At 46.0% G+C, this 16,418-nt stretch overlaps 1 protein-coding gene across 5 annotated transcripts in view; it reads left to right on the top strand.

Annotated features, from left to right (window-relative positions):
* DNMBP (dynamin binding protein) overlaps positions 1-16,418 on the top strand; it is a 125,717-nt gene that overhangs the window by 57,890 nt on the left and 51,409 nt on the right. The gene's annotated exons all lie outside the window — the stretch shown is intronic.

Here is a 16,418-nt window from a genome sequence, read left to right as displayed (position 1 = left end):
GTGAGTGCATTCAGTCTGGAGTTTAACCCTTTTTATTTGTCCTTTTTTCCGATTTATGACCACTTTAATGTGGCCTGTATTCATAAATCAGCACGGGGAGTTCAGATAAAGACAGATTAAAGTTACCAACTTCCTGTCAGAACAATCTCACTGATTGATATTCAGTTACCTCAGTCTGTAGCCAGCAATGTGCAGGGAATCACAGAGCCAAGTGGTGCGCAATATTTTTTTTAAGTAAAACTTAAAAATTGCTCAAAATATCCGCAATCCGCAATGACGTCATTGCTAAGTGCCCCAGCTATGTAGGAGGAAGAGCACGCTGTTTGCTGAGGGAGAGAGGTCAGGTGAGAAGACTTTTTTATGTGTATGTAAAGAGCAGCAGAATGGGGGATATTGTTACAAGAAGGGGCCCAGGATGGGGACATGACTATAAGATGGGCCCGGGATGGGGACATTACAATAAGATGGGCACAGGATGGGGACATTACTATAAGATGGGGCCAGGATGGGGACATTACTATAAGATGGGCCCAGGATGGGGACATTACTATAAGATGGGGACATTACTATAAGATGGGGCCAGGATGGGGACATTACTATAAGATGGGGACATTACTATAAGATGGGGTCAGGATGGGGACATTACTATAAGATGGGTCCAGGATGGGGACATTACTATAAGATGGGCCCGGGGTGGGGACATTACTATAAGATGGGCACAGGATGGGGACATTACTATGGGGACATTACTATAAGATGGGGACATTACTATAAGATGGGGTTAGGATGGGGACATTACTATAAGATGGGCCCAGGATGGGGACATTACTATAAGATGGGCCCGGGGTGGGGACATTACTATAAGATGGGCACAGGATGGGGACATTACTATGGGGACATTACTATAAGATGGGGACATTACTATAAGATGGGGTTAGGATGGGGACATTACTATAAGATGGGCCCAGGATGGGGACATTACTATAAGATGGGCCCAGGATGGGGACATTACTATAAGATGGGGACATTACTATAAGATGGGCCCAGGATGGGGACATTACTATAAGATGGGGACATTACTATAAGATGGGGCCAGGATGGGGACATTACTATAAGATGGGCCCAGGATGGGGACATTACTATAAGATGGGGCCAGGATGGGGACATTACTATAAGATGGGGCCAGGATGGGGACATTACTATAAGATGGGCCCAGGATGGGGACATTACTATAAGATGGGGACATTACTATAAGATGGGCCCAGGATGGGGACATTACTATAAGATGGGGACATTACTATAAGATGGGGTCAGGATGGGGACATTACTATAAGATGGGGACATTACTATAAGATGGGGTCAGGATGGGGACATTACTATAAGATGGGGACATTACTATAAGATGGGGCCAGGATGGGGACATTACTATAAGATGGGCCCAGGATGGGGACATTACTATAATACGGGTCCAGGATGGGGACATTACTATAAGATGGGCCCTGGATGGGGACATTACTATAAGATGGGCCCTGGATGGGGACATTACTATAATACGGGGTCAGGATGGGGACATTACTATAATACGGGTCCAGGATGGGGACATTACTATAAGACGGGCCCAGGATGGGGACATTACTATAAGACGGGCCCAGGATGGGGACATTACTATAAGATGGGCCCAGGGTGAGAACATTACTATAAGATGGGCACAGGATGGGGACATTACTATGGGGACATTACTATAAGATGGGGACATTACTATAAGATGGGGTCAGGATGGGGACATTACTATAAGATGGGGTCAGGATGAGGACATTACTATAAGATGGGCCCAGGATGGGGACATTACTATAAGATGGGCCCAGGATGGCGGACATTACTATAAGATGGGGACATTACTATAAGATGGACCCAGGATGGGGACATTACTATAAGATGGGCCCAGGATGGGGACATTACTATAAGATGGGCCCAGGATGGGAACATTACTATAAGATGGGGACATTACTATAAGATGGGGTCAGGATGGGGACATTACTATAAGATGGGCCCAGGATGGGGACATTACTATAAGATGGGCCCAGGATGGGGACATTACTATAAGATGGGCCCTGGATGGGGACATTACTATAAGATGGGCCCTGGATGGGGACATTACTATAATACGGGGTCAGGATGGGGACATTACTATAATACGGGTCCAGGATGGGGACATTACTATAAGACGGGCCCAGGATGGGGACATTACTATAATACGGGTCCAGGATGGGGACATTACTATAAGACGGGCCCAGGATGGGGACATTACTATAAGATGGGCCCAGGATGGGGACATTACTATAAGATGGGCCCAGGATGGGGACATTACTATAAGATGGGCCCAGGATGGGGACATTACTATAAGATGGGGTCAGGATGGGGACATTACTATAAGATGGGGCCAGGATGGGGACATTACTATAAGACGGGTCCAGGATGGGGACATTACTATAAGATGGGGTCAGGATGGGGACATTACTATAAGATGGGGTCAGGATGGGGACATTACTATAAGATGGGGTCAGGATGGGGACATTACTATAAGACGGGTCCAGGATGGGGACATTACTATAAGATGGGGTCAGGATGGGGACATTACTATAAGATGGGCCCAGGATGGGGACATTACTATAAGATGGGGTCAGGTTGGGGACATTACTATAAGATGGGGCCAGGATGGGGACATTACTATAAGATGGGCCCAGGATGGGGACATTACTGTAAGATGGGGACATTACTATAAGATGGGGCCAGGATGGGGACATTACTATAAGATGGGCCCAGGATGGGGACATTACTATAAGACGGGCCCAGGATGGGGACATTACTATAAGATGGGCCCAGGATGGGGACATTACTATAAGATGGGCCCAGGATGGGGACATTACTATAAGATGGGCCCAGGATGGGGACATAACTATAAGATGGGGCCATTACTGTAAGATGAGGACATTACTATAAGATGGGCCCAGGATGGGGACATTACTGTAAGATGGGCCCAGGATGGGGACATTACCATAAGATGGGGACATTACTATAAGATGGGCCCAGGATGGGGACATTACTGTAAGATGGGCCCAGGATGGGGACATTACCATAAGATGGGGCCAGGATGGGGACATTACTATAAGATGGGGCCAGGATGGGGACATTACTATAAGATGGGCCCAGGATGGGGACATTACTATAAGATGGGCCCAGGATGGGGACATTACTATAATACTTGTCCAGGATGGGGACATTACTATAAGATGGGGTCAGGATGGGGACATTACTATAAGATGGGCCCAGGATGGGGACATTACTATAAGATGGGGTCAGGATGGGGACATTACTATAAGACGGGTCCAGGATGGGGACATTACTATAAGATGGGGTCAGGATGGGGACATTACTATAAGATGGGGACATTACTATAAGATGGGGACATTACTATAAGATGGGGTCAGGATGGGGACATTACTATAAGATGGGGACATTACTATAAGATGGGGTCAGGATGGGGACATTACTATAAGATGGGGACATTACTATAAGATGGGGTCAGGATGGGGACATTACTATAAGATGGGGTCAGGATGGGGACGTTACTATAAGATGGGCGTTAAACTAGAAGAAGAGGGGATGGGAAGAAAAACGCCGGACACGAACATGCAACCAGAGAGCATACTAATGAAAGATATGAAGTGCGACAAAGAAGGTCCAAGACAAGATACTTGGAAGGGAGGTAAGAAAATTTCTAATACAATCCACAGGGAGAAGATTGGAACAAAACAAAATCGTGTAAACTGCGTGCTAGCAAATGCCAGAAGCCTGACAAACAAGATGGATGAACTGGAAGCAGAAATATCTACAGGTAACTATGACATAGTGGGAATAACCGAGACATGGTTAGATGAAAGCTATGACTGGGCAGTTAACTTACAGGGTTACAGTCTGTTTAGAAGGGATCGAAGAAGTCGGAAAGGGGGTGGAGTCTGTCTATATGTAAAGACGTGTCTAAAGCCTACAATACGGGAGGATGTATGGGAGGGAAATGAGGAGGTCGAGTCCTTATGGGTGGAGATACATGGGGCAAAAAAACAATAATAAAATTATCATAGGAGTCTGTTATAAACCACCAAATATAGCAGAAGCCACGGAAAGTCTATTAATGAGACAAATAGACGAAGTAGCAAAAAATAACGAGGTGTTTATTACGGGGGACTTCAACTACCCCGATATAGACTGGGAAACTGTCACACTGTCACAGAATACTGGAGGTAGGGGGCCTAAGCTGACCCTAAGCTGGGGCCCTGACTAATCCCTCATCCTGGAGGTACTGTTAAAGGTACAGAGGTCCAGGCCGCCAGCGTAACCCCTACCTCCTGAGGATCCCTGCACCACAGTAATCTAGTCCTGAGAAGGACCCCGATCACAACAATTGGGAACCAGCGATAATATGCCCACACACAGTATTTAGACGAACGAGACAGTACAAGGGAAAAACCAAAACCACCTTGCATACAACTTCAACAAAACTACAACAGAGGGAACACCAACGGGAAAGGAGATAAATGATAAAGCGAGGAAAGGGAAATGACACTTTCAAATACACTTATCTCAGCAACTCCAAACACCACGATCCGCTCTGTAAGTCTGAATGAAAAGCTTTCACCGACACCTCACAAACAGACCTGCAGGAATATAAAGGAGTCTCACTAACGAAGCATTGATTGCAGCTGGGCGAGGCTGGACCTCAGCTAGCCCAGAGAGAGAGAGAATTAACTCCTTCACTGCCGAGAAAACACAAAGCACCAACAAGTCAGCTGCGAGAAGTCAGGCTGTGTACTCGTGACGATCTTCGTGGCAACACACCCGTGACAGTACCCCCCCTTCTACGAGGGGCCTCCGGACCCTCAGGGCCAGGTTTATCCGGGTGAGTCGTGTGGAAGGCCCGAACTAATCGGTCTGCGTTAATATCCGACGCAGGAACCCACATCCTCTCCTCAGGACCATACCCCTTCCAATGAACCAAGTACTGAAGGGACCGGCGATTAAAGCGTGAATCAATGACCCTCGATACCTGGAACTCCAAGTTACCATTGACAACCACAGGAGGGGGAGGTAAAGGTGACGGTACCACCGGCGCCACATACCTCTTAAGCAATGATCTGTGAAACACGTTGTGAATTTTAAACGTAGGGGGGAGGTCAAGACGGAATGCCACCGGATTAATAACAGAACTGATTCTGTACGGCCCGATGAACCTGGGACCCAGTTTCCAGGAGGGAACCTTAAGTTTAATATTCCTGGTAGACAACCATACCTGATCGTTCACACTTAGGTCCGGACCAGACACTCTCCTCCTATCAGCCATACGTTTGTATCGGTTCCCCATAGTATTCAGATTCTTCAGCACCCCTCTCCATACTGAAGCGAGAGATGAGGAAAATCGTTCCTCCTCCGGAACCCCCGAAGAGCCCCCCCTACTGAAAGTACAAAACTGGGGGTGAAAACCATATGCCCCAAAAAACGGGGACTTACCAGTGGACTCGCTTCGCCTATTATTGAGAGCAAACTCTGCCAGAGGTAGGAAAGAAGCCCAGTCCTCCTGGTTCTCTGACACAAAACACCGAAGATATGTCTCCAAGCTCTGGTTCATACGTTCCGTCTGACCATTGGTCTGAGGATGAAAAGCCGACGAGAATGACAAATGCATCCCCCGCCGTGCACAAAACGCCTTCCAGAACTTGGACACAAACTGAGACCCCCGATCAGACACCACCTCGGAGGGTACCCCGTGAAGCCTCACAATCTCCCCAATGAACACCTGCGCAAGAGTTTTAGCATTAGGGAGAGCCGGAAGAGCGATAAAATGTGCCATCTTGCTGAACCTGTCCACTACAACGAGTATGACCGTTTTACCCGAAGACGGAGGGAGGTCCGTAATAAAGTCCATAGACAGATGAGTCCAAGGACGCTCCGGGATCTTCAAAGGTAAGAGGGCCCCAGACGGACGGGTATGTGAGGTCTTAGAGCGCGCACAAACCCCACAGGACGCGACAAAAGTTACCACCTCTTTATGTAAGTTAGGCCACCAAAACCGACGCGAGAGGAGATCCACAGTTGCTTTACTCCCCGGGTGTCCTGCAAAAACTGAGTTATGGTGTGCCTCGATCACCTTTTGTCGCAACTGATCTGGAACGAACAGTCTCCCCGGAGGTCCAACAGGGGCGTCCCCCTGAGCCTCCAATATCTCCTCCTCCAGCTCAGAGCATACTGCCGAAACCACCACCCCCTCCTGAAGAACAGGAATCGGGTCGTCCGTATTCCCGGCCCCAGGGAAACTACGAGATAAGGCATCCGCCTTTACATTTTTAGACCCAGGACGATATGTAACGACGAAATTAAACCTGGTAAAAAACAATGACCACCTAGCTTGTCTGGGATTCAGACGTTTAGCGGACTCCAGATATAGCAGGTTCTTGTGATCGGTGATGACGGTGACCGGATGAACTGCCCCCTCCAAAAAATGGCGCCACTCCTCAAAAGCTAACTTAATGGCCAGGAGTTCCCTATTGCCGACATCGTAATTCCTCTCAGCGGACGACAATTTTTTAGAGAAAAAGGCGCACGGATGCCACTTACCAGGGGACGAACCCTGTGACAATACTGCTCCCACCCCTACCTCGGAAGCGTCTACCTCTACAAAGAATGGCTGAGACGCATCAGGTTGAATGAGTATGGGTGCCGAGGCAAAACATTTTTTCAAGGAGGAGAATGCTTGACAAGCCTTGTCAGACCACCTAGAAAAATCCGTCCCCTTTTTAGTCATGTCTGTGAGAGGCTTAACCACGGACGAGAAATTACGAATGAACTTCCGGTAATAGTTAGCAAACCCCAGGAAACGTTGTAGTGCCTTAAGATTCTCCGGCCGATCCCACTCAAGAACTGCCCGCACTTTCCCAGGGTCCATACGAAAACCGGACGCAGAAACCAGGAAGCCTAAAAACTGGAGTTCCTGTACGGCGAACACACACTTTTCCCACTTGGCATACAGTTTATTATCCCGCAAGATCTGTAACACCTGTCTAACATGCTCCTGATGAGACACCAGATCCGGCGAGTAAATTAAGATATCATCCAGATATATGACAACAAACTGTCCCACCAGGTGGCGAAAAATATCATTAACAAAGTGTTGAAACACCGCCGGGGCATTAGTCAGACCGAATGGCATGACAAGGTTCTCATAATGCCCCTCCGGAGTGTTAAAAGCCGTCTTCCACTCATCCCCCTCCTTCATCCTAATCAAATTGTACGCCCCCCTGAGATCCAACTTAGAGAACCATTTGGCGCCCACGATCTGATTAAAGAGATCGGGAATAAGTGGGAGCGGATACGGATCTCGGACCGTAATCCGATTAAGTTCACGGAAATCCAGGCAAGGGCGTAGGCCTCCATCTTTCTTCTTAACAAAGAAGAACCCCGCGGCCACCGGTGAAGATGAAGGTCTAATATGCCCCTTAGCCAGACTTTCAGAAATATAATCCTTCATGGCCTGCCTCTCAGGACCAGAAAGGTTATACAACCTAGCTTTAGGTAACTTGGCCTCAGGGAGCAGTTTTACAGAACAGTCATACTCGCGATGAGGAGGTAGTTCCTGACACCCATTCTCCGAGAATACATCCTCAAAGTCTGCCAGAAATGGAGGTAAGACCCAAGGAGTAACCGCACCGATGACCGTGTTCATGCAGTTTTTATTACAGAATTTACTCCATTGGCTTATCTCTCTGGTTTGCCAATTAATAACAGGGTTATGCTTAGCTAACCAAGGAAGGCCCAACACTATAGGAGTGGGAAGACCCTCCAACACGTAGCAAGACAACAGTTCTTTATGTATTGCCCCCACTTGAAGTTTTACGCCATGCACAGCTTGCAAAAAACTTCCCTGACCGAGAGGCCTGGCATCGATCGAGAATATGGGGATGGGTTTAGCCAACTCACTCAATCGCATACCTTGAACCCGGGCAAACCGAGCATCAACCAGATTAGCCCCGGCCCCACTATCCAGAAGAACAGATATCCTCTCAGTTCTCGTACCCACCACCACCTCCGCCGGTACGAGAAACTGAGACGAACCTAGGGACGAAATACCTACTCCCAGATTGCCGTCCACCACACAACCTGGGATCAACAGTTTTTTCGACGACTCTTTACTCAGCAAGGGGCGGGATGGACACCCCCCAATAAAATGTCCCTTTTTCCCGCAGAGGAAACACCTTCCTGTCTTATGGCGCACCACCGGTCCCCTTCCCCGAAATGATGTCCCTCCTAATTGCATAGGCTCCTCCGGACTGACCAGGGGAACCACCATATGAGGGGACCTTGTAAGAGGTGGAGACATTACAGGGGGTAGAGTTATCCCGCACCTCTCCCGAAGCCGTCTGTCAACGCGAATAGCAAGGGCCATAGCGGCTTCCAGTGACGCGGGAGAGTCATACTGTGCCAACACATCCTGTAATTTGTCGGATAAACCATGACAAAACTGGCTCCTAAGAGCCGGGTCATTCCACTGGGTGTCCGTGGCCCACCTACGGAACTCCGAACAGAATTCCTCCGCCGGACGATCTCCCTGCTGAATCCTACGTAACTTAGACTCAGCAAGGGAGATCCGATCTGGGTCATCATATACGAGTCCCAAAGCAGCGAAAAACCTATCCACTGACTGGAGAACTGGGGAGCTAGGGGGAAGAGAGAACGCCCAAGATTGTGGGTCCCCTTGTAGGAGCGAGATGACAATTCCCACCCTTTGTTCTTCACTGCCCGATGACCGAGGCCGCAGCCGAAAGTACAATTTGCATGCCTCCCGGAAAACAAAAAACTTGTCCCGCCCCCCAGTGAACCTGTCAGGGAGAGCTACTTTAGGTTCTGGTCCGGCTTGCTCCAGAGGATGCAAAACCTTGGACCTAACGTCCGCCAGCCCCATGGACAAACTCTGCAACTGCTGAGCTAGACCGGCTACTGGATCCATGGTAGCTGGAGAAAAACTAAGTCGGTCGGTGAAAATGTCACACTGTCACAGAATACTGGAGGTAGGGGGCCTAAGCTGACCCTAAGCTGGGGCCCTGACTAATCCCTCATCCTGGAGGTACTGTTAAAGGTACAGAGGTCCAGGCCGCCAGCGTAACCCCTACCTCCTGAGGATCCCTGCACCACAGTAATCTAGTCCTGAGAAGGACCCCGATCACAACAATTGGGAACCAGCGATAATATGCCCACACACAGTATTTAGACGAACGAGACAGTACAAGGGAAAAACCAAAACCACCTTGCATACAACTTCAACAAAACTACAACAGAGGGAACACCAACGGGAAAGGAGATAAATGATAAAGCGAGGAAAGGGAAATAACACTTTCAAATACACTTATCTCAGCAACTCCAAACACCACGATCCGCTCTGTAAGTCTGAATGAAAAGCTTTCACCGACACCTCACAAACAGACCTGCAGGAATATAAAGGAGTCTCACTAACGAAGCATTGATTGCAGCTGGGCGAGGCTGGACCTCAGCTAGCCCAGAGAGAGAGAGAATTAACTCCTTCACTGCCGAGAAAACACAAAGCACCAACAAGTCAGCTGCGAGAAGTCAGGCTGTGTACTCGTGACGATCTTCGTGGCAACACACCCGTGACAGAAACCGAAAGCTGTAGATCTCAGAAAGGAAACAGGTTTCTGTCAATTATCAAAGACAATTATTTGTCACAACTTGTGCAGGAACCAACTAGAGGGACGGCCCTTTTAGACTTAATATTAACTAACAGGCCAGACAGAATAACTGAGGTGCAGGTCGGGGGGCACCTGGGAAATAGTGACCACAACATTATACAATTCCACATGTGCTTCAGTAGGGTGCCCAGCAAGGGAGTCACAAAAACACTGAACTTCAGGAGGGCAAAGTTTGATCAGCTAAGAGATGCCCTTCACCTTATAGACTGGGATAGTATCTTCAGTAATAGGAGCACGGATAGAAAATGGGAAATTTTCAAAACAGTTCTACATAGTCACTGTAGAAGGTACATACCTTATGGGAATAAAAGGGCTAGGAATAGGAGGAAGCCAATGTGGCTAAATAAGGAAGTCAAGAGGGCAATGAAAAACAAAAAAAGGGCTTTCGGTAAACTTAAACAAGAAGGCAGCGAGGAAGCGCTAATATCTTATAGGGAAAAAAACAAAATCTGTAAGAAACAAATAAGAATAGCAAAAGAGGAGACAGAGAGACTAATTGCCAAGGAAAGTAAAACGAATCCCAAACTGTTCTTTAACTATATAAACAGTAAAAGGATTAAAACTGATGGAGTTGGCCCATTGAAAAATAACCTGGGTAAAATCATAGAGGGCGATGAGGGTAAAGCAAACCTACTCAATAGCTTCTTCTCCACTGTTTTCACAAAAGAACACAATTTATCGGAGGAAATGCAGAGTGATAAAGTAAACCTTCCGCTAAATATCACCCACCTAACCCAGGAGGAAGTTCAGAAACGCCTAAATAATATCAAAATAGACAGGTCACCAGGCCCAGATGGCATACACCCCCGGGTACTAAAAGAATTAAGTAATGTGATAGACAGGCCGCTGTATCTTATATTCAAGCACTCTTTATGGACAGTGACTGTCCCACTAGACTGGCGCCAAGCAAATGTGGTACCAATATTCAAAAAGGGGTCTAAAAGTGACCCTGGGAACTATAGACCAGTCAGCTTAACGTCTGTTGTGGGTAAATTGTTTGAAGGATTTCTTAGAGATGCTATTGTAGAATATCTTAATGATAATAACTGTCTAACTCCATATCAACATGGATTCATGAGGGATCGCTCCTGCCAAACAAACCTGATGGCCTTCTACGAGGAGGTGAGCTCACAGCTGGACCGGGGAGAGTCAGTGGATGTTGTAGACCTTGACTTCTCCAAAGCGTTTGATACCGTGCCACACAAAAGGTTGGTATATAAAATGAGAATGCTTGGTCTGGGGGATAATGTGTGCAAGTGGGTAAATAGCTGGCTGAGTGATAGAAAGCAGAGGGTGGTTATCAATGGAGTAAGCTCAGGGTGTGTCAGGGTTACTAGCGGGGTGCCTCATGGGTCTGTCTTGAGCCCTATATTATTTAATATATTTATTAATGATCTAGTGGAAGGGTTGCATAGTAAAATAGCAATATTTGCAGATGATACTAAACTTTGTAAAGTAGTTAATACAGATGAGGATAGGGCACAGCTACAGGAGGATTTAGATAAAATGGGGAGTTGGGCCAAAAAATGTGCAAATGGGGTTCAATGCCGATAAATGTAAGGTCATGCACATGGGGAAGAAAAACAGCAGTCACCCATACATATTAAATGGGAAACCGTTGGGGAAATCTGACATGGAGAAGGACCTGGGCGTCTTGGTTAACAGCAAATTAAATTGGAGTGCCCAGTGTCAGGCAGCAGCTGCGAAGGCAAATAGAGTCATGGCATGCATCAGAAGAGGAATAGGGGCATATGATGAGAACATTGTTCTTCCTCTGTATAAAGCGCTGGTAAGGCCGCACTTAGAATATTGTGCACAGTTCTGGGCTCTATTGGAGCTAGAGAGGGTACAAAGGAGGGCGACTAAGGTAATAAAGGGAATGGAGGGACTAGAATACCCAGAGAGGTTGTCAAAATTAGGCCTATTTACATTGGAAAAGAGAAGGCTTAGGGGAGACCTCATAAACATGTATAAATACATCAGGGGGCAGTACAGAGATCTCTCCCATGACCTGTTTATACCAAGGATGGTGACAAAGACGAGGGGGCACTCTATGCGTCTGGAGGAAAGGAGGTTCCTGCACCAGCATAGAAGGGGATTCTTTACGATCAGAGCCGTGAGACTCTGGAACTCTCTGGGAGAGGAAGTGGTGATGTCCAACTCACTTAAAGAGTTCAAGAGAGGCCTGGACGCCTTTCTTGAGAACAATAAAATTACATCTTATGCTTAGTTAATTAATCCAGGGATTTAATCTGACTGCCAGATTGGTGTCGGGAAGTGAATTTTTCCTCAATGATGTAAATTGGCCTATACCGCATGGTTTTTTGTTGCCTTCCCCTGGATCAACGCTGCGGAATAGCTGCAGTGCACAAGAAATAGGCTGAACTGGATGGACGCTTGTCTTTTTTCGGCCTTATAAACTATGTAACTATGTAACTATGCAGATGTTGCCTTTGGTCGAATTCCAACCCAGGGCTCAATACTAATTACTGGGCCACCATGCTGCCTTCAAGAAAGCCTAAACAAGACCTTGCAAGAAAACCTCTTTACTGTCACAATATATCAGATCTATGCAAAAAAATATAGAATCTAGTGCTGACAAATTCATGTATCTGTATAATCAATGGGCGCTAATATGCAAAATCCGGATACGCTTCTATATTTCCAATAATTTTTATGTGTGTCTCTCTCAAATTTATTTAATAGAAAAATAAGACTCACGAACGAAATCCCCTAAGTGGTTAAAGGGGATAACCCGTATAACTTACCCGTAAAATATGGGGTGAGACCCTGGTCTAGTAACACCTCAAATGCCAAGTTAATAAAGGTACAAAATGGCACAATAATGAAGCAGTAACAAAAAGTAAAAAAAAAAAAACTAACACACAAATATTAAAAGCAGCACAATAAATAGAGATATAAAAAAACAATAATGTAACCAAATACCAAAAATAATGGCTAAAGAGTCGTAAACCGATACTGCCAGGAGGGAGAGAATACAGGGAGAGACCCCACGTGTTGCGCTGCTCAGTAAATTTTGGAGTAAACTTTCTGAATTGATTGGATAGAAGAAATATCCCTGTATCCGAGTATATTCAGAAAGTATCTGTTTTTTGCTCTTTTATAGCCAGTAGGGATTTTAGAAATGAACCACACCTTTATATTAATTTTCCGCTCAGTACATTTTCGAGGCTCGGGCTGAATTTTCACATCTCCTGGCTACATTTCTGCTCCTGATGTTTGGAGGTCGTCTCCTCTTCTACATATCCTGGTCTTTCATCCATTTTACTATTTCTCTTTAGTCGTTTTTCTGCCTTCTTTCTATGCTTGTACATCTTTGTATTCAGAAGTTCAAGGACTTATGCTGCCATTTCCCTTATGTGGATGGTACGGGGCCGTATTCCAAGATCTGGAACCAACTGGGTGCGTGTCTTCATTTCTTTGTGTAACTACCATTGTGGGTGAGATTAGAAAAGTATGGCGGTATGCTTCCAGAAATAGCAACCCTCTTGTCTACGGGCTGGTGAAACATTCAGCTAAATGGGGCTGAGCTGCAATACCAGACACTGCCTATGTGCAAGAGCGGCACTATTCCTGATGGTAAGGAGCCGTGTTGTTTTCTAATCTCCCCTTTTAATATGAAGCTTCACCTTCAGGAGCACACTATAGAATTTTTAAAATGACATTTACCATGTATGTAAAACCTAACCCCTAGCCATGATTGTTGGTTTGATCAGTCTAATTTGTGTTAAGCTAAATAATTATTGGTCATATCTACTTTTTTGTTGTTGTTGTTGTTGTATGTCTCTTTGTTGCCATTGCATGGAAACACCTTTAGGTGCAATAGGCAGCTGCCTACTGCACCATTGTGAGGGGGCACAATTTATGGATTTCAAAAACGAAAAAACTTTGCAAAGCTGATGTTGCGCCTGACCTAGAAATCAAAAGAAGAATTACAATTCTTTGTAAAGCCTGCTGAATGCTGAGTGTGAGTGGTTGATCACGATGTAGGTGCCAGGGTACAACCAGTGATTCCCCTTAGGGCGAGTGAATGTAATAGAAAATATAGTATATGTGTATAGGTCAGGTACCCTACTAGGGTGGGGGTGGAAGGAAATGAGGTGTATGTAAAGTTATAAATTTGGACGCTTGGGATTTCTGGTGAGCGGGGTTACATGGAGTAACTAAATGAGTGTATAACCAAAAGTATGTTTCAGAATAAACTTTTTGAAAAGTTTTGGTACGTTGTAGCCACTATTTCGTAGTGATTAAAAGTGATACTTTAGTGATTAGTATAGACCGGGCCTGAATAACATACGGCCCGTGGGCAGCATGTGACCCGCCAAGGGATGTTGTGCGGCCCGTGTAGCTGCCCAGGATGCGAAGGCTCCTTCTTCCCATATTCTAATGCAATCGCGTCTTTCAGACGAGAATACGAAAGAAAATAGAAATAGGAACAGAAATAGTGCCCCTTAAAGCCTTTTAGTGTGGGCACACAGTTAGATACCCTTTTTTAAGGCCCCCAAGCAGTATGATGCCCCCAGGATGCCTCACCATACAGTAGGATGCCTCACCATACAGTGGGATGCCTCACCATACGGTAGGATGCCTCTCCATATGGTATGATGCCTCTCCATACATATGATGCCACAAAGACCCCACAATGCCTCCTTACATATATATTATGATACCCCACATTATCCCTGCACATTGATCCCCTCTACAGGTATTATTATACCCCATGTGGCTCCCACACAGTATGATGTCCCCAGGGGAGCAACCATAGGGTTCCCCGCTCCAGTCCACCATTACAGTCAAGTTAGTCAACAGTATTGTGACCTAAAAATTCATATACAGTTTACAGCGGGACCACCAACCTCCCTGGAGGGATCCCCCAATCCAGGACTATGCTCCTGGATCTGGGAGATTTAGGAGACATGGTACCGTCTAGTATCTGTTAACTCTTGCTTGAGTAGATATTCCCTAAAACAATGCGATCCCCCTATTGGGATACTCAGATACCCAATTACCTCCCTACTGCTTTCCTTTCATAGTTCAGCTCCAGTGTCTATTCGGAGCAGTTGTATTAATCTGGTTTTGGTTAGGGAATCGTTGTTTAAGAATTTTTCTAAAAATAAATTCTTCAAACATCTGATGAAAAGAGAATATAGCAATGGCCATTTATGATGGTTTCCATCATGGTTTTGGACAATATCCTTTTAAATAAAAGTGTCCTCGGACTATCAGCTAATCACAGGGTGCACATTGCAATCCTCATCAGTCGTTTGTATCATATGGAACACGATGATAAAAATGTCGCTTCCTGATCCTTCACAGGAACGGCATGCAACATTGTATGGGATGGATGGCTGCCCTGGATGACATAACATGGACAGCACATTGCCTGCGGTTGGCGGCACGGACTTGTGACATAATCGGGCTGTTGGTTCCCATCAGGAACATGACTGGTGGTAAAGGCTCGCAGGTGTACTGACACAGCTACCGTCCTGACCGTGCAGGTTCAGGCTCGTCTGCCTCCTCGCTGTCTGCCGGTCATGAGTAGAAGACAGGTTGTATCTTGAACAGATCTAGTTGCTGTATAGTATAAAGCTGAGCTGTAAACAGGACAGGCTTGGCAGAAAATGTTAGCGCCATTCACCAGGATTTTATTATATTTTTAACCCACACTGCCTTATAGTGCCAAGATAGTACCGCCATATAAAACAGAGCCAAACTAATACTGCTGTGTACAGCCATGGCGCCATATAGAGCAAAGATATTTCTGCCAATTATACTCCACTATATACCATCATATAGAGCCATGACGGTACTGCAATGTACAGCTCACATAATGCCGCCATATAGTGCCAAGACAGTACTGCCATGTACAGCCCACGTAATACCACCATATAGAGCCAAGACAGTGCTGCCATGTACAGTCCAAATAATAAGACCATATAGTGCCAAGACGGTGCTGCTATATACAGCACACATAATACCACCATATAGTGCCAAGATAATACTGCCATAAACAGCCCACTATATGATGGTATATATTATTATGTTAACATAATACTGCAGTGTATAACCCACATTATGCCACCGATACAATACTGCCATATACAATCCACATAATACCACTATATAGACTCAAATCAATACATCCCATATAACACCACCGTAAAGAGCCAAAACAATACTGCCACATACAGCCCACATAATACCATCATGTATTGCACATCCCCCATCCTTTCAATCACACTAATTATTTTAGTAGCAGGGACCCAGCGTTTCACTGAAAGCCTCATATCTCTGGCAGCACAATGGTATCGGTGTAGAGCGGACACCATATATTGTATGATCAGGACTATTCAGAGCCTCGCTCCAACAATCAGCCTCTAATCCTTCCAAAGAAGACAATGATTGTCCATTCCGACCTGAAGATTTATATGTCTACGCTGCCAAAATTCAATCACTTTTCTCAGCCAAACCACTTGTTGGTGTGTATAGGGGAGTGATGGCTGTCACTCTGTAACTCTGAAGTGATGGCTGTCACTCTGTAACTCTGAAGTGATGGCTGTCACTCTGTAACTCTGAAGTGATGGC

This window comes from Phyllobates terribilis, unplaced genomic scaffold (genome assembly GCF_046119375.1).
Source record: "Phyllobates terribilis strain yellow unplaced genomic scaffold, ASM4611937v1 Scaffold_5__5_contigs__length_657084704, whole genome shotgun sequence".
Classification (NCBI taxonomy): Eukaryota; Metazoa; Chordata; class Amphibia; order Anura; family Dendrobatidae; genus Phyllobates; species Phyllobates terribilis.
This window is presented reverse-complemented; position numbering and strand designations above follow the sequence as displayed.